The sequence below is a fragment of the Eubalaena glacialis genome, chromosome 10 (assembly GCF_028564815.1).
Source record: "Eubalaena glacialis isolate mEubGla1 chromosome 10, mEubGla1.1.hap2.+ XY, whole genome shotgun sequence".
Classification (NCBI taxonomy): domain Eukaryota; kingdom Metazoa; phylum Chordata; class Mammalia; order Artiodactyla; family Balaenidae; genus Eubalaena; species Eubalaena glacialis.
In genome coordinates this window covers 68,547,998-68,567,860 of record NC_083725.1, presented here as the reverse complement: position 1 = coordinate 68,567,860, position 19,863 = coordinate 68,547,998, and the positions used below count along the sequence as shown (strand labels likewise).

Sequence of the window (19,863 nt, the reverse complement as noted above, 5' to 3'; positions counted from 1 at the left end):
CGGTGGCAGGGAATAGCCTCTCAGGGACTCTGTGGGGAGTCCTTATCAGAGCCCTCTTTGCCAGCCTCCGGCCTTGGGATAGTTAATAACAAACTGAGGGGACTTCCCTGGTGGTGAAGTGGTTAAGAATCTGCCTGCCAATGCAGGGGACACGGGTTCGGTCCCTGGTCTGGGAAGATCCCACATACCGCGGAGCAACTAAGCCTGTGTGTCGTAACTACTGAGCCTGCGCTCTAGAGCCCTCGAGCCACAACTACTGAACCCACATGCCACAACTACTGAAGCCCGCATGCCTAGAGCCCGTGCTCCGCAATAAGAGAAGCCACCGCAATGAGAAGCCCACGCACCGCAGTGAAGAGTAGCCCCCGCTTGCCACAACTAGAGAAAACCTGCGCGCAGCAATGAAGACCCAACGCAGACAAAAATAAATAAATAAAATAAGTAAATTAAAAACAAAAATAACAAACTGAGACCAGCTCTGGCTCCCTTGCCATCAAAAATCTGTTCTAGGGCCTCTCTGGTGGCACAGTGGTTAAGAATCCGCCTGCCAATGCAGGGGACACGGGTTCGAGCCCTGTTCTGGGAAGATCCCGCATGCCGTGGAGCAGCTAAGCCCGCGTGCCACAACTACTGAGCCTGTGCTCTAGAGCCCGCGAGCCGCAACTGCTGAAGCCCATGCGCGTAGAGCCTGTGCTCCGCAATGAGAGAAGCCACTGCAATGAGAAGCCCGTGCACCGCAGCGAAGAGTAGCCCCCGCTCGCAACAACTAGAGAAAACCTGCCCGCAACAATGAAGACCGAACGCAGCCAAAAATAATTAATTAAAAAAAAGAAAAGAATCAAAATAAAATTAAATTAAAAAAAAAAAAATCTGGGGCTTCCCTGGTGGCTCAGTGGTTGAGAATCTGCCTGCCAATTCAGGGGACACGGGTTCGAGCCCTGGTCTGGGAAGATCCCACATGCCGCGGAGCAACTAGGCCCGTGAGCCACAACTACTGAGCCTGCGCGTCTGGAGCCTGTGCTCCGCAACAAGAGAGGCCGCGACAGTGAGAGGCCCGCGCACCGCGATGAAGAGTGGCCCCCACTCGCCGCAACTAGAGAAAGCCCTCGCACAGAAACGAAGACCCAACACAGCCAAAAATAAATAAATAAATAAATAAATTTTAAAAAAAAATCTGTTCTAGGTAGGACATCTGAGGCATATACCCTCAATCACAGAATCTCAGATTATATCTAAGAAGTGCTGTCATTTAAAAAAGACCTATCACATGGAGGAAATGTTGTACAAAATTGCTAATCTTCATCAAAACATGTTACTTCTGTGTGACTTCTGTAGTTTCATATTTTGACCCAGCTACTTTTTTTTCTCAGTCTGGATATCATCTCTCAGGGAAGTCATCCTGACTCTGAGCAGGCAGTCTCAAATTTCAGTCTACCTAAGAATCACCTTGGCCTTTATTTTAAGTGAAGTAGACTTCTGGGTTCCACTCCAGAGGTTCTGATTCAGGAGATCTGGACTAGAGCCCAGAAATTAGCATTTAAAAAAAAAAAAAAGCTTCTGGAGAGACTGTGATGCAAGTGGTTCTTGAGACCAGCCTTGAGGAAACAGCCATGGCTCAGTAAGCATTCCTTCCCACATCCTGCCAAGCCTTGCATCTAATCTATAGGACTGTTTATTACAGTTATAAAAAGTAATTATTTGTCCACCTCATCTACTAGATTGTGAGTTCTCTGAAGTTAGGGATTGTCTCTTGTCCTAATAAAATTTTGGAATCACAGTCTTAGAATCATACCACGTTAGAGTTCTAGAATGATTTAGTGATAGAACCTAAGTTAGAAGGACTCTTAGAGTTATCTAGTCAAATCCCTTACGCAAGAATTCCCTATATTTCTTTGTGTATCTGTAATAGAGGTTTTATTGCTTATTAATTGTGTCATTCCATGCACTTTTAAGTAAACAAACTTAGAAAATATACTGGTAGTGTTAAACAGATGATGGAAATATTGAAGAGAATGTTCAATTGTTTTACATAAGGTAGTAAGAGGCACCACTGCCACCATCACCCCACCTCCGAAATTTGTACATTTTATATAAAAAGAGTAAAAATAGTTCATTGGCATTTAGCTAGCATTATTGTTTGTAATCTATGAACCATGATAAGCCTGAACAATTTCAGAATCTTCAGAGCAAAGCAAACCATTTTCTTCCACTAGCAAATGTAGCAGCTTCAATTTCTTTAAAAAAACAAGCAAACAAATCAACATATTCCAATGGTCCTGAATTTTAATGTTTATATCATATTAATTCAAGAAATAAAATGTGATTCAGCTTTTGAAAATGAGGCTGAACTTCTTCACCATAATTATACTTACTTCATAATTCAAACGATTTAATTGAAGCCAGCGTTAGCCCAGTAAAAACCATGGTCACAACTCAACTGCTCTTTTGCTAAGGAAACTTCTTTAAAAGTTAGCTATTCTTTAAAAACTCAGACCCAAGCTGCATAACTGTGACTTGAGGAACCAACAATCAACCCTTCCAGATACCACCGCAGTAGTCCTATGTGTTTTTTTTTTTTTAATTAATTTATTTTTGGCTGCGTTGGGTCTTCGTTGCAGTGTGCAGGCCTCTCATTGTGGTGGCTTCTCTTGTTGCGGAGCATGGGCTCTAGGCATGTGGGCTTCAGTAGTTGCGGTGCTCAGGCTTCAGTAGTTGTGGCTCGCGGGCTCTAGAGTGCAGGCTCAGTAGTTGTGGTGCACGGGCTTAGTTGCTCCGCAGCATGTGGGGTCTTCCCGGACCAGGGCTCGAACCCGTGTCCCCTGCATTGGCAGGCGGATTCTTAACCACTGTGCCACCAGGTAAGTCCATCCTATGTGTTCTTATAGCTGGGGAGCACACACAGAATCACTGTGAATCACACATACATATCAATAACTTCCTGGTAAAACTACACCAATAGTTTCCTCTGTTAATGATTTTTTAAAAAAATAAGCATGTACTACAGTTCAGCAGTTGAAAGACTAAGTCTATTATTATAAAGATGCTGAGAAATACATTTGGATATTTGAAAAGAAGCAAGACTAGAAATGTGGTTTTATATTAAACCATTTAGAAGACCTCAGTTACAAACAACTAAAAATACATAAATAAATAGGAATTTCTTTAAACCATTGTCTCTAACAATACAAAAATTAAATATTAAGGCATCCTTTACTCCCATCTATTTTGGTATATGCAGCAAAGAGAAATGTTTTAAATAGGAAGCAGCACTTCTATTCAAATGCTCTCTAATGTATTTGGCAGATTTGTTTTTATATTCTCCTGTTCAACATTCCATTGAAAGCTCTTATAATTGAACATTGTGACCCAAACCAAGAGAAAAGTATAAACAGATATTCATTTATTAAAAATAAGCAGTTCACCTTTGAAAAGTAAAGAGTAACTACAAACAATATTATGTATAAAGTTCAAATACTAGTATTTAAATCTCTGAAGCAATTTATGCTTCCGTAATTAAGAGAAAGAAGAGATCGGGGCTTCCCTGGTGGCGCAGTGGTTGAGAATCTGCCTGCCAATGCAGGGCACACGGGTTCGAGCCCTGGTCTGGGAAGATCCCACATGCCGCGGAGCAGCTGGGCCCGTGAGCCACAATTACTGAGCCTGCGCGTCTGGAGCCTGTGCTCCGCAACAAGAGAGGCCGTGATAGTGAGAGGCCCGCGCACTGCGATGAAGAGTGGCCCCCGCTTGCCACAATTAGAGAAAGCCCTCGCACAGAAACGAAGACCCAACACACCCATAGATAAATAAATAAATGATTAAAAAAAAAAGAGAGAAAGAAGAGATGAAGACTTCACTAAGATGAGAAGCCTATTAATATGGATCATGCTGTGGACTAACTGTTCACTCAGTATTCTGCCCCACTGGGATGAGAGTTTGAAAAGGGCTTCATGTTCCTTTAAAAAAATTACACCGACTAGAATAAGATCATATGAGTTAACACTGATTATTATTCCCCATATTTGTCCATTTACAAAGCTCAATTGGCTTCATAAAGTATACTAATCAGTAACATTTTCACCTTTTATTAAGGCAAGTTTGTGAAAATAATTTAATACAACCAGATCTCCTCCTGAACTTTCAGCTTAAAACATTTTTTATGTAAGAAATATATCCAAAAAAATCTGTTTTATAAAAAGCCACTTCAGTACCAGAAAAGAGTAATAAAAGATTTTGAACCCAGTTTATTTTTTAAAGGATGCTCTTCCCATGTCTCAAATTCCAAGTGCTATTCATCATCTTTAAAGCCAGTTTTGCTTAACTTCACCACATCAACCCAGTTCCATCCTCAAGGAAGTTCTCCTTTGTGATCTGCTTTATCTACCAACTTATGCTTCTGGGTTTTTTTTTTTTTTTTAATTCTCTATTTTTAAAAAATATTTATTTATTTATTTGGTTGCACTGGGTCTTAGTTGTGGCACACGGGATCTTCATCGTGGCTTGCGAACTCTTAGTTGCAGCATGCATGTGGGATCTAGTTCCCTGACCAGGGATCAAACCCGGGCCCCCTGCATTGGGAGCCCAGAGCCCTAGCCACTGGACCACCAGGGAAGTCCCCTAATTCTCTATTTTTTTAATTGAAGTATAGTTGATTTACAACGTTGTGCTAATTACTGCTGTACAGCAAAGTGACTCAGTTATACACATATATACATTCTTTTTTTATTTTTTATTTTTTATTTTTTATTTTTATTTTTTTTAAACATCTTTATTGAAGTATAATTGCTTTACAATGGTGTGCTAGCTTCTGCTTTACAACAAAGTGAATCAGTTACACATATACATATGTTCCCATATCTCTTCCCTCTTGCATCTCCCTCCCTCCCACCCTCCCTATCCCACCCCTCTAGGTGGTCACAAAGCACCGAGCTGATCTCCCTGTGCTATGCGGCTGCTTCCCACTAGTTATCTATTTTACATTTGGTAGTGTATATATGTCCATGACACTCTCTCACCCTGTCACATCTCACCCCTCCCCCTCCCCATATCCTCAAGTCCATTCTCTAGTAGGTCTGTGTCTTTATTCCCATCTTGCCACTAGGTTCTTCATGACCTCTTTTTTTTTTTTTTTTTTTCCCTTAGATTCCATATATATGTGTTAGCATACTGTATTTGTTTTTCTCTTTCTGACTTACTTCACTCTGTATGACAGACTCTAACTCCATCCACCTCATTACAAACACCTCCATTTCATTTCTTTTTATGGCTGAGTAATATTCCATTGTATATATGTGCCACATCTTCTTTATCCATTCATCCGATGATGGACACCTAGGTTGCTTCCATGTCCTGGCTATTGTAAACAGAGCTGCAATGAATATTTTGGTACATGACTCTTTCTGAATTATGGTTTTCTCAGGGAATATGCCCAGTAGTGGGATTGCTGGGTCATATGGTAGTTCTATTTTTAGTTTTTTAAGGAACCTCCATACTGTTCTCCATAGTGGCTGTATCAATTTACATTCCCACCAACAGTGCAAGAGTGTTCCCTTTTCTCCACACCCTCTCCAGCATTTATTGTTTCTAGATTTTTTGATGATGGCCATTCTGACCGGTGTGAGATGATACCTCATTGTAGTTTTGATTTGCATTTCTCTAATGATTAATGATGTTGAGCATTCTTTCATGTGTCTGTTGGCAATCTGTATCTCTTCTTTGGAGAAATGTCTATTTAGGTCTTCTGCCCATTTTTGGATTGGGTTGTTTGTTTTTTTGTTATTGAGCTGCATGAGCTGCTTGTAAATCTTGGAGATTAATCCTTTGTCCGTTGCTTCATTTGCAAATATTTTCTCCCATTCTGAGGGTTGTCTTTTGGTCTTGTTTATGGTTTCCTTTGCTGTGCAAAAGCTTTTAAGTTTCATTAGGTCCCATTTGTTTATTTGTGTTTTTATTTCCATTTCTCTAGGACCTGGGTCAAAAAGAATCTTGCTGTGACTTATGTCATACAGTGTTCTGCCTATGTTTTCCTCTAAGAGTTTGATAGTGTCTGGCCTTACACTTAGGTCTTTAATCCATTTTGAGTTTATTTTTGTGTATGGTGTTAGGGAGTGTTCTAATTTCATACTTTTACATGTACCTGTCCAATTTTCCCAGCACCACTTATTGAAGAGGCTGTCTTTTCTCCACTGTATATGCTTGCCTCCTTTATCAAAGATAAGGTGACCATATGTGCGTGGGCTTATCTCTGGGCTTTCTATCCTGTTCCATTGATCTATATTTCTGTTTTTGTGCCAGTACCAAACTGTCTTGATTACTGTAGCTTTGTAATATAGTCTGAAGTCAGGGAGCCTGATTCCTCCAGCTCCATTTTTCGTTCTCAAGATTGCTTTGGCTATTCGGGGTCTTTTGTGTTTCCATACAAATTGTGAAATTTTTTGTTCTAGTTCTGTGAAAAATGCCAGTGGTAGTTTGATAGGGATTGCATTGAATCTGTAGATTGCTTTGGGTAGCAGAGTCATTTTCACAATGTTTATTCTTCCAATCCAAGAACATGGTATATCTCTCCATCTATTTGTATCATCTTTAATTTCTTTCATCAGTGTCCTATAATTTTCTGCATACAGGTCTTTTGTCTCCTTAGGTAGGTTTATTCCTAGGTATTTTATTCTTTTTGTTGCAATGGTAAACGGGAGTGTTTTCTTAATTTCACTTTCAGATTTTTCATCATTAGTATACAGGAATGCAAGAGATTTCTGTGCATTAATTTTGTATCCTGCTACTTTACCAAATTCATTGATTAGCTCTAGTAGTTTTCTGGTAGCATCTTTTGGATTCTCTATGTATAGTATCATGTCATCTGCAAACAGTGACAGCTTTACTTCTTCTTTTCCGATTTGGATTCCTTTTATTTCTTTTTCGTCTCTGATTGCTGTGGCTAACACTTCCAAAACTATGTTGAATAATAGTGGTGAGAGTGGGCAACCTTGTCTTGTTCCTGATCTTAGTGGAAATGGTTTCAGTTTTTCACCATTGAGGACAATGTTGGCTGTGGGTTTGTCATATACGGCCTTTATTATGTTGAGGAAAGTTCCCTCTATGCCTACTTTCTGCAGGACTTTTATCATAAATGGGTGTTGAATTTTGTCGAAAGCTTTCTCTGCATCTATTGAGATGATCATATGGTTTTTCTCCTTCAATTTGTTAATATGATGTATCACGTTGATTGATTTGCGTATATTGAAGAATCCTTGCATTCCTGGAATAAACCCCACTTGATCATGGTGTATGATCCTTTTAATGTGCTGTTGGATTCTGTTTGCTAGTATTTTGTTGAGGATTTTTGCATCTATGTTCATCAGTGATATTGGCCTGTAGTTTTCTTTCTTTGTGACATCTTTGCCTGGTTTTGGTATCAGGGTGATGGTGGCCTCGTAGAATGAGTTGGGGAGTGTTCCTCCCTCTGCAATATTTTGGAAGAGTTTGAGAAGGATAGGTGTTAGCTCTTCTCTAAATGTTTGATAGAATTCGCCTGTGAAGCCATCTGGTCCTGGGCTTTTGTGTGTTGGAAGATTTTTAATCACAGTTTCAATTTCAGTGCTTGTGATTGGTCTGTTCATATTTTCTATTTCTTCCTGGTTCAGTCTCGGCAGGTTGTGCATTTCTAAGAATCTGTCCATTTCTTCCAGGTTGTCCATTTTATTAGCATAGAGTTGCTTGTAGTAATCTCTTATGATCGTTTGTATTTCTGCAGTGTCAGTGGTTACTTCTCCTTTTTCATTTCTAATTCTATTAATTTGAGTCTTCTCCTTTTTTCTCTTGATGAGTCTGGCTAATGGTTTATCAATTTTGTTTATCTTCTCAAAGAACCAGCTTTTAGTTTCATTGATTTTTGCTATTGTTTCCTTCATTTCTTTTTCATTTATTTCTGATCTGATCTTTATGATTTCTTTCCTTCTGCTAGCTTTGGGGTTTTTTTGTTCTTCTTTCTCTAATTGCTTTAGGTGCAAGGTTAGGTTGTTTATTCGAGATGTTTCCTGTTTCTTGATGTAGGCTTGTATTGCTATAGACTTCCCTCTTAGAACTGCTTTTGCTGCATCCCATAGGTTTTGGATCGTCGTGTCTCCATTGTCATTTGTTTCTAGGTATTTTTTGATTTCCCCTTTGATTTCTTCAGTGATCACTTCGTTATTAAGTAGTGTATTGTGTAGCCTCCATGTGTTTGTATTTTTTACAGATCTTTTCCTGTAATTGATATCTAGTCTCATAGCGTTGTGGTCGGAAAAGATACTTGATACGATTTCAATTTTTTTAAATTTACCAAGGCTTGATTTGTGACCCAAGATATGATCTATCCTGGAGAATGTTCCATGAGCACTTGAGAAAAATGTGTATTCTGTTGTTTTTGGGTGGAATGTCCTATAAATATCAATTAAGTCCATCTTGTTTAATGTATCATTTAAAGCTTGTGTTTCCTTATTTATTTTCATTTTGGATGATCTGTCCATTGGTGAAAGTGGGGTGTTAAAGTCCCCTACTATGATTGTGTTACTGTCGATTTCCCCTTTTATGGCTGTTAGTATTTGCCTTATGTATTGAGGTGCTCCTATGTTGGGTGCATAAATATTTACAATTGTTATACCTTCCTCTTGGATCGATCCCTTGATCATTATATAGTGTCTGTCTTTGTCTCTTGTAATTGTCTTTATTTTAAAGTCTATTTTGTCTGATATGAGAATTGCTACTCCAGCTTTCTTTTGATTTCCATTTGCATGGAATATCTTTTTCCATCCCCTCACTTTCAGTCTGTATGTGTCTCTAGGTCTGAAGTGGGTCTCTTGTAGACAGCATATATATGGGTCTTGTTTTTGTATCCATTCAGCCAGTCTGTGTCTTTTGGTGGGAGCATTTAATCCATTTACATTTAAGGTAATTATCGATATGTATGTTCCTATTCCCATTTTCTTAAATGTTTTGGGTTTGTTATTGTAGGTGTTTTCCTTCTCTTATGTTTCTTGCCTAGAGAAGTTCCTTTAGCATTTGTTGTAAAGCTGGTTTGGTGGTGCTGAACTCTCTCAGCTTTTGCTTGTCTGTAAAGGTTTTAATTTCTCCATCAAATCTGAATGAGATCCTTGCTGGGTAGAGTAATCTTGGTTGTAGGTTTTTCTCCTTCATCACTTTAAGTATATCCTGCCACTCCCTTCTGGCTTGCAGCGTTTCTGCTGAAAGATCAGCTGTTATCCTTATGGGGATGCCCTTGTGTGTTATCTGTTGTTTTTCCCTTGCTGCTTTTAATATGTTTTCTTTATATTTAATTTTTGATAGTTTGATTAATATGTGTCTTGGTGTGTTTCTCCTTGGATTTATCCTGTATGGGACTCTCTGTGCTTCCAGGACTTGATTAACTATTTCCTTTCCCATATTAGGGAAGTTTTCAACTATAATCTCTTCAAATATTTTCTCAGTCCCTTTCTTTTTCTCTTCTTCTTCTGGGACCCCTATAATTCGAATGTTGTTGCGTTTAATGTTGTCCCAGAGGTCTCTGAGACTGTCCTCAGTTCTTTTCATTCTTTTTTCTTTATTCTGCTCTGCAGTAGTTATTTCCACCATTTTATCTTCCAGGTCACTTATCCGTTCTTCTGCCTCAGTTATTCTGCTATTGATCCCGTCTAGAGTATTTTTAATTTCATTTATTGTGTTTTTCATCGTTGCTTGGTTCCTCTTTAGTTCTTCTACATCCTTGTTAAATGTTTCTTGCATTTTGTCTATTCTATTTCCAAGACTTTGGATCATCCTTACTATCATTATTCTGAATTCTTTTTCAGGTAGACTACCTATTTCCTCTTCATTTGTTAGGTCTGGTGTGTTTTGACCCTGCTCCTTCATCTGCTGTGTGTTTTTCTGTCTTCTCATTTTGCTTATCTTACTGTGTTTGGGGTCTCCTTTTCACAGGCTGCAGGTTCGTAGTTCCCGTTGTTTTTGGTATCTGTCCCCAGTGGCTAAGGTTGGTTCAGTGGGTTGTGTAGGTTTCCTGGTGGAGGGAACTAGTGCCTGTGTTCTGGTGGATGAGGCTGGATGTTGTCTTTCTGGTGGGTTCGTCCACGTCTGGTGGTGTGTTTTGGGGTGTCTGTGGCCTTATTATGATTTTAGGCAGCCTCTCTGTTAATGGATGGGGCTGTGTTCCTCTCTTGCTAGTTGTTTGGCATAGGGTATCCAGCACTGTAGCTTGCTGGTCGTTGAGTGAAGCTGGGTCTTGATGTTGAGATGGAGATCTGTGAGAGATTTTCGCCGTTTGGTATTACGTGGAGCTGGGAGGTCTCTTGTGGACCAGTGTCCTGAAGTTGGCTCTCCCACCTCAGAGGCACAGCCCTGATGCCTGGCTGGAGCACCAAGAGCCTTTCATCCACACGGCTCAGAATAAAAGGGAGAAAAAATGGAAAGAAAGAAAAAAAGAGGATAAAATAAAATAAAATAAAGCAATTATAATAAAAAATAAGAAAAAAAATTATTAAGAGTAAATTTATTAAGAAAAAAAAATTTTTTTAATTTTTAAAAATAGATTTATTAATTTTTTATACTAAAAATAAGAAAAAAATTATTTAGAAAAAATTTATTAAGAAAAAAAATTTTTTAATTTTTTAAAATAAAAAATATGATAAAACTTATTAAAAATTTTTTTAAAAATAGAAAATAAGGAAAAAATTATTAAGAAAACATTTATTAGGGGAAAAAAAAATTTTTAAGCCAAAAAAAAAAAAAAAACAAACAAAAAAAACAAAACAAAAAAAAACGGACGGACCTAACCCTAGGACTAACGGTGAGAGCAAAGCTATACAGACAAAATCTCACCCAGAAGCATACACATCTACACTCACAAAAAAAAGGAAAAGGGGAAAAGTTAATATATCCTGCTCCCAAAGTCCATCTCCTAAATTTGGGATGATTCGTTGTCTATTCAGGTATTCAACAGATGCAGGCACATCAAGTTGTTTGTGGAGCTTTAATCCGCTGCTTCTGAGGCTGCTGGGAGAGATTTCCCTTTCTCTTCTTTGTTCGTACAGCTCCCGGGCTTCAGCTTTGGATTTGGACCCGCCTCTGCATGTAGGTCCCCTGAGGGCGTCTGCTCCCCGCCCAGACAGAACGGGGTTAAAGGAGCAGCTGATTCGGGGGCTCTGGCTCAGTCAGGCCGGGGGGAGGGAGCGGTACGGAGGAGGCGGGGCGAGCCTGCGGCGGCAGAAGCCGGCGTCACGTTGCAGCAGCCTGAGGCGCGCCGTGCGCTCTCCCGGGGAAGTTGTCCCCGGATTACGGGAGCCTGGCCGTGGCGGGCTGCACAGGCTCCCGGGAGGGGCGGTGTGGAGAATGACCTGTGCTCGCCCACAGGCTGTTTGGTGGCGGCAGCAGCAGCCTTAGCGTCTCATGCCCGTCTCTGGGGTCCGCGCTGATAGCCGCGGCTCGCGCCCGTCTCTGGAGTTCGTTTAAGTGGCGCTCTGAATCCCCTCTCCTTGCACGCCGCGAAACAAAGAGGCAAGAAAAAGTCTCCCGCCTCTTCGGCAGCTGCAGACTTTTTCTCGTGCACCCTCCCGGCTAGTTGTGGTGCGCTAGCCCCTTCAGGCTGTGTTCACGCAGCCAACCCCAGTCCTCTCCCTGGGATCCGACCGAAGCCCGCGCCTCAGCTCCCAGCCCCCGCCCGCCCCGGCGGCTGAGCAGACAAGCCTCTCGGGCTGGTGAGTGCTGGTCGGCACCGCTCCTCTGTGCGGGAATCTCCGCTTTGCCCTCCGCACCAATGTGGCTGCGCTCTCCTCCGTGGCTCCGAAGCTTCCCCCCTCTGCTACCCGCAGTCTCTGCCCACGAAGGGGCTTCCTAGTGTGTGGAAACCTTTCCTCCTTCACAGCTCCCTCCCACTGGTGCAGGTCCCGTCCCTATTCTTTTGTCTCTGTTATTTCTTTTTTCTTTTGCCCTACCCAAGTACGTGGGGATTTTCTTGCCTTTTGGGAGGTCTGACGTCTTCTGCCAGCGTTCAGTGGGTGTTCTGTAGGAGCAGTTCCACGTGTAGATGTATTTCTCATGTATCTGTGGGGAGGAAGGTGATCTCCGCGTCTTACTCTTCCGCCATCTTGCCCCTCCCTCCATTCTTTTTTTAAATATTCTTTTCCATGTGGTTTATCCCAGGAGATTGGATATAGTTTCTTCTGGGCTTTTGAAAGTTGTTCTTTTTTGTCTTTTTTTCTCACTTGATGGGGCTGTATTAGGAATTTCAAACAATATGATATTTCTTGTGGATGTCGTAGAAATAACAGGGATGGCGATTCTCCATGAACTGCTCTTTATCATCCTTCGCATATTCAAACAACATGTGGGTCATGGTGGTTCTTCCACTGCTTCCTGTAACTTGGCTGATATGCTCTGCTTTACAGCTGATGATATGGTGCTAAAAGATGCGTTCATAGATATGATTGGAGGTGTTTGAGGATATGTTTCTGTCTTCTATGAAGAAGGCTTTGGGATCACCATTTTCTCCTATCTTATACTGAAATGAAACTGGCCTTAATTCCTGGAAACTTTTCATCTCCTTCATAAGTAGAATGTGGTGCCTCCAGTTCCATCTCCTGGTCCTTCTTGGCGCTCAAAGCGCTGGTTGCAAGGCGCCTCCCTTGGACTGCATTCAAGACAGCAAGAGAAAATAAGGTAGTGGCTCCGAGGCCCATAGCGGTGGGAAGCACACCCTTCACAGGGCAGAGGAGAGTCACGCACGCGCCCCTGGCCCTTGGGCAGCATGAAGCTGCTGGCTAGGGGCTGGCCTATATTTCATTTTTGACAACAGATTGATCAGCTTCTCTTGCACACCTCTAGTGAAAAGGAGCTCATTGCCTCCAAGGCATCTGAGGCTCTGATTGTTAGGATGTTCTCACATTTTGATAAATACTGCCTCCTATTGACTTCTTCCCTTTGGTCCTTGTGCACAGTGGAGACATCAGTACACTCCTAATCTTTGTTCCCTTTTTCAGTCCTTCAAAAACTTAAGGTCTATCTTCCATTTCCCCTTCTCTGGAGTGAGGATGGGGCAGGAACCCTGTTAGGGAAGGCAGCTGGCCAAGGGGCCAATGGAAAGTGGGCCGAACTGCCTCATTTTCCCCAGCTGTGCCTTGCAGTCTTGCTATGAGGCTTAGATGGCCCAATGTGTGTAACATGCCAAGAGCGTGATGCACATGCTTAATAAATGGCAGCTTCTAGTGTTATTAGATGAGAAAAGGAAGGATGAAACAGAACTCCTCTCCTGGGGAAACCATAGTCTGAGAAGGACCTTCAGGGAACTCTCTAATCCAGAGAGGTTGGGGACAAGGCCCTGGACCTTGAGATGGGGGACGGGGGAGTGAAGTGGGCCAACTGAAGGGGTCTGGGGAGAACTCATCTAGAGATACACCTCCTTCAAGTTTTGCTTAAATGCCACCTTCTTTGTGAGGCCTTTCCTGAACATCCTATTTACAAATCCTAATCCCTCCCTTCTCCTGCCCTCCCTTAAAGCCCTTCCCTGCCTTGTTTTCCAATCTGATCTACTTAACTTTAAAATGTATATATATATATTTTGCTACTGTTGTTCTTGCTGCATCCCTCAACTGAAGCTCACAGCTCCTGTCTGTCAGCCCTATCTCAGACCTCTCTTCTTCTCTGGATTCCTGTAACCACCCCCTTTCCTCTCCCCTTCAGGCCTGGAGAGGTAATGGTGCCCAAATGTTTCAAGATTCAGGGTACTTCACAACCCCTTGTGGTTTCCCTACTCCCTGCCCACCTCTTTGAATAGAGCCTCCTCAAATTACTGATGTGACGTGGCCATCTGCTTCCCGCTGGACCTGGCTGATGCAGAAGGCCATTCTCCTACAGCCCCTTACACTTCCCTTGAACACAGCACTTACCATTCTGTGTTATAATTGTCTACTTTATTTGTTGATTCCACACCTAGAACATAAGCTCCTTAAGGGCACTAAGCCAGCACTAAGTCTGCACAGAGTAGACCTTACTGAGAATTTGTTGAATAAATGAATGAATGAATAAAGGTAAGGAAAGATCACTAGGAATTACGTTATCAGGGAAAGCTTCCAAGAAGAGATAGAACCTGAGACAGCCTGATGTTCTTTCAATCTCTCGGCCAGACCTCTCTCCTCTGAGCACTAGACTCCTATATCTAACTACCTACTTGACATCTCTGTTTGGATAACATGTTGTGTCTGGGACTCGTGACTTCCTTCCCTGCTCCCTTCAGTATTCTGTCTCTTGGTAAATGCAACCATCATCCATCCAGTTCCCTGTTTGTTTTCTTCATAGGACTCAACCCCAACCCAGTCTTCTATTTATCTGTGTACTGATTTGGGGTCTGCCTTTCCCATTAGACTGTAAGCGCTGCAAGAACACAGGCCAGGTGTATCTTTTTCGCCATAGAATACCCAGGATGTAACTCAATGTCTGTCTAGTAGGTGGGGGAGAAGCGTTGGGAGGTAGGACGAGCATGGATGATGTCTGTCGTCAACAGTCTCAGAAGCCTGGGTTACCAAGGAAAATACAGCATGAATCACAGAGGAACTTTAATGATCACATCAAGTAATTTTATTCCATTACTCATCAGGAGCCTGTGTCTGTGCTTCCGCAATCTTGTCTCCTCTTGGCCTGTCAGTTTAGCCCACAGAACATTTGTCTTCTTGTTCTGAGCTTAACCATTCTCCTGCCTCTGCAGGCAGCAAAGAGCGGTGAAAAGAGCACTGGAGGACATGCAGCAAGGTGTGGTGTCAAGAGACTGAAGATCTCAGTGGCCTCTTCTTCCTCACCCTCACACATGCTGTGTCCTGGGCAGCAAGGTGGAAGAGTGCTCGAGAACACAGCTTCTGGGGTCCAACGGAGCTGGGTTTGAATCCTAGCCCTGCCAATTATCAGCTGTGAGAACTTAACCTCACTGAGTCTTAGTTTCCTTATCTGTAGAATGGGGATTAAAAACAACTACATCTTATGGTTGTATGGATTACAGTAAGATATTATATTTAAAGTGCTTCACCCGGTACCTGGCACATAGCAAGTGTTCCATAAAGAATAGCTATTGGGAACTCCCTGGTGGTCCAGTGGTTAGGACACCGTGCTTTCACTGCCGAGGACACAGGTTCAATCCCTGGTCGGGGAACTAAGATCACGCAAGCAGCGCAAAACGGGAAAAAAAAATTAATAAGGGCATGTGTGTTCATGGTTGTATAAATATGGACTTTTGAATCTTATGGTTTAAACAGTAAGGGCTATGGGAATGCAGAAGAATGTGGGTTCAGTGTGGACTAAGGTTTGCAGAGATGATGGCTATATCAATCAGGAATCTTAGTTGCAACAGACAGAAAACCCAGCTCAAACTGACTTAAGTAGAAAAGGGAATTTCTCAGCTCATAAAATTATAAAATCCTGACATATCTAGCTTCAGGCATGGCTGGATCCAGGAGCTCAGATGATGTCTTCAGGAAGCTGTCTCTGCATCTTTGGGCTCTGCTTTTCTCACTGATGCTTCATGCTCAGGCAGAATCCCATGTTGCGGTAACAAAATGACTGCCTGAATTCCATGCATACACTCTATTCTATGAATGAAACCGGTAGAAAGAGCTTCTTTACCCCACAACCCTCCTGACAGAAGTCCTGGGTCAGACTTATTGTCCTGAAACGGACCCAGTGCTTATCCCAGTCACAGAAGCTGTTAGGGGGTGTGTCATCTCTATTCAAACCACATACACTTGGATGGGGGAAATGGGTGGAGGGGGCAAAAGGTACAAACTTCCAGTTATAAAATAAATAAGCTGGGAATTCCCGTACTCTGCGCTTTCCCTGCTGTGGGCCCGGGTTTGATCCTTGGTCGGGGAACTAAGATGCCAGGAGCTGTGGGGCATGGCCATAAATGAATGAATGAATGAATGAATAAATAAATAAGCCATGAGGATGTAATGTACAGCATGGTGACTATAGTTAATAATACTGGATTGCATGTTTGAAAGTTGCTAAAAGAATAAATCTTGGGCTGTGGAGCGGCCTCCCACGCCTGTACCTGCGAGGTGGTGGCCTGCGAGGGTCAATTTTAGTGCGGGGTGGGGGGCGGAGTGGGGTGGAAGGCGTTCTAGCTTTGCTAATGTAACTACACGTTTACAGAGCTCTAAAACAGAGATGGATAAAACTGCCCTGCCCCGGGGAACGTAGGCACCGCCTGTCTGGGAAGACCCTGTGGCGGGCAATGCAACAGGCTCCCGATGGGGACCATTCACTGTGCCCAGGGAACTATGGGGCCCGCGGAGGGGCGGGGACCGCGTTCTTCCTGGCGCTTAGAGAAAGTTCCTGCAGGAGGCGACCTGGGAGCCAAGTTTTTTAGACTGACTGGGGGTTAGCTGGGAAAAAAGGAACAAGATGGAGCATTAGAAGCATTGGGATAGTCACGCGTGTAAGAAAAATTTTGTTCAGGAAAGTGGTAATGGCTTATTCTGGCGAGTGTGGCAAAGTGCTTGGGATGGTGGCCGTGTCCTGGTCACTGCCCGCCTTATGCTTTCCACTCTGCCAACCCCTGAAGAGTGAAGGCACCTTAACGCCTAGCTCTGGAAATGGAATACTGACCCCGATGAGCTGACGTCCAACTCTGGGTTTGGAAGGAAAAGTAGGTGTTAGTGATGGGGCAAAGAGACCTTTAAGTGCAAAGGTTGGAAAGTATGACAGGGTTAGAGGTGTCCAAAAGAGGGACAGGTGGGAAAAGATTGAGGCCAGACTGGGGAAAGATATGCTGAGTCATTGATACAAAATTTACACACAGCAATTGGAAACAATAATGCCTGAGCAATCTAGTCACAAAGCCGACCTAACTTGTTTAGTGGATCATAAGACAAGAAGGAACCCGTCAAGGGCAGAATGTGTGCTGAAGCTGGAGTGATCTGAGAAAACTTTACAAAAAGGTGGCATCTGTGTGTGGCCGGGAAAATCAGCTGGGAGGGACCATAATCTTATAAGTAAACAGATGAGATGAGTCTTTCCCAGGGTGATATCATGCCAAAAGACACATCCAGGCTAAAAAAGCCTGGAGAATCCTACTGCTGGATTACATCATCTCCTCAGTCTTCATGTTTAGGAAATAACCTTTTTGGCTTGCAGATCTGGCAAGATTAAAGCTGCAGGAGAATGGACAGTGAGGTACAGAGAGATGGAAGGATCTTGGATTTGATTGGTGATGCGTGGTGAGAAGACAAGCTGCCTTATGGGGATGTTGTAATACCACTGAATGAGCTTCCTGAACCTGAACAGGACAATGGCGGCACCACAGAATGTTAAAGAACAAGAAATGAAGCGGACTGACTTACCCTTACAGTACCTCCATGAGAACATTCCCCCCATAGGAAACTGACACCTGGCTCCTTGTTCATCGACAGATTTTTTTTAAATACACAGATACAAAATGTTTTCTTTCAGTCCCCTAATTTGAATCTTTGAATGACAGATCAATGCTCAAAAATGTACCACTAATTTTGTGGCCGCAAAATGCAAGGTGAAAATATTTAACCAGAATGAGAAGCTGATTGCGATTTCTTGGGAATGCAGAATATCTGGCCCTTTGAACCTAAAGTTCTTCATTGACTAGCTTGTGTTTGAACGTGATTCATTAAACATTTGCCTTTAACTCTGATTTTGCTTTACTGTCAGAGTTTAACACTTCCCAACTACTTATATGTGTCCTGTGACACAGGTGATTGAAGATATGAGAGGGAAAGGCAAAGAACGACAAAGCCAGACATGAGAATTAACTTCTCATATACCCCCATTCTGAGAATCATCTGAGTGGGTGTGTGTGTAGTCTGTAGATGTAGTGGACATATAGATAGGCCATTCACTGACTAGTGGGATTCCTAAGAATCCCCATGATATTTTCAAACTTTGGATACATTTACAAATTAAAAGCTATCTTGACAGTTAACCTCTGCTCTCCCTACAACTTCCTTTGGTGCTGCTGGAAAGGCGAGATGGACCACTAGTTTTATCCAGTAACAGGACTTCTTACTTTCTCAAAGCCCTTTCAGATATAACTGAAGCACCATGGAGTCAATATTTAGTTACACGTTTGTGTAAGAACTTGTATTTTGAAAAACACATTGAGGGACATTTATCTCCTAGAATTATTTGCCTCTGTTATGTGGTATCTCTCTTGTTCTCTCCCCAGATTGTAAACTCTGTGGGAAGAGGCCCTGGCTTTTACATCTATATCCCTCATTGAAAAACTGGAAACACTGAATAACTGAAACCTCCCTTCAAAAAAAAAAGAATAAATCTTAAAAATTCTCACCACAAGAAAAAAAATTTTTGTAACTGTGTAAGGGGATGGATGTTAACTAGACTTATTGTGGTCATCATTCCACAATGTATACAAATATCAAATCATTATGTTGTATACCTGAAACTAATATAATGTTACATGCCAATTATACTTCAATTAAAAGAAACAAACAAACAAATACACACACATAAAACTGGTGGGGGGTGATTCCCTAAGGAAAATCTGGATGCTACTATCAGAGGTAGTTTGAATGGCTGTACAGGCTGAAGCAACAAGTATCCTCTGTAGTAGGCCTTGGAAAACAGATATGATTTGGGCAGACAGGAGATTCACAGTTGAGCAGAAATGAGAAACGAGAAGAGGGGAGTAAGTGTGCCGTGAGCACGGCTCACATACCTTGGCAGAGGGAGCAGGCATGTTCTGTGGAGTCCTAGAGAGAAGACCTGGAGGGGGGGGGACCAAGCGGGCTTGGGGATGGGAGAGTCACAGGATCCAGATCTCTGCTCACTGGGAGTGTGGGACAGGCTGCCTCTGATAGGAATGGGCTTCTTATCTTGGAGGCGAGCAAGTAGAGCTTCCTTGTCAGAGTGGCTATCAGAGGAGCCTTCTAGATGGGCTCTGAAATCCCTTGCATCCCTCAGGTCTGAAATTCTGTAGTCCAGAAATCATCAGCTTCCCCCATCCTGATCCCCACCCCTTCTCTCTCTTCTAAACTTCTCTCTCTTCTAAACTTCTCTCTAAGGGGAGTGCTACATCCTTCTCCCTGATATATTTATGGGGTGTCTGAAGACATTCTAAATTCTAATTCTGGCTCCTACTGCAAGTGTAGGACCTTGGGGGGACCACTTGTCTTCTCTGGGGCTGTTTCTCCCTCAGCACAGGAAGGGGTGAGGCTGTCTGATCTCTGGGGCCTCTGCCAGCCCTGACCTTCTTGAGTGCCTGTCAAAGACTCAGCCTGGCCCTGGGGAGCAACAGGACACACCACAGCTCTCAGGCCAACCAGGTGTGTTGGCTCTTCAGGGTCTCAAAGGCACTTTCACACTCATTGTCTCCTTTGGTCCTTTCACTTTCCTGTGTGGAGGGCAGAGTGGGAGTCACAGGAGTGCTGTTTAATGTACTGCCTTTGGAGTCCAGACTTGAGTTCAAATCATGGATCTGCCTCTAACTAACTATATGAACTTGGGCAAATCTTCATCTGAGCTGGTTTCCTCTTCTCAGAACACAGTCAGCAATACAACCTTGTGGGTTTGTTATTTGTTGTGATGATTAAATAATGCCTGTAAAGTGCTTAGAACAGCCCTGGGCCCACATGGGTTGGGCTGGAGAGGGGTGAGTGTGGTGGAATTGAGCTGAGCTGAATAACAAAAACTCCTTGAAGGCACCCAGCATCTCACAAGGCATAGCATTGTCCCCAGTCCAGCCTCTGACTGCAAATCAGGGCCATGTCAGTCAGAGTTCTGGCAGGAAACAGATGGCACCCTGAAACTAGATACTTTGAAGAGAGCATGAAGGAGGGTTTAGGAAACTGACAAGGAATGGTGCAGCATGTC

The 19,863-nt window shown here is 42.7% G+C and overlaps 2 pseudogenes; one reads left to right on the top strand and one right to left on the bottom strand.

Annotated features, from left to right (window-relative positions):
- LOC133098541 (anaphase-promoting complex subunit 13-like) overlaps positions 1 to 17,617 on the top strand; it is a 74,400-nt pseudogene extending 56,783 nt beyond the window's left edge.
- On the bottom strand, positions 4,286 to 12,698 carry LOC133099862 (RWD domain-containing protein 4-like; annotated as a pseudogene).
- Positions 17,618 to 19,863: the final 2,246 nt, after the last annotated feature.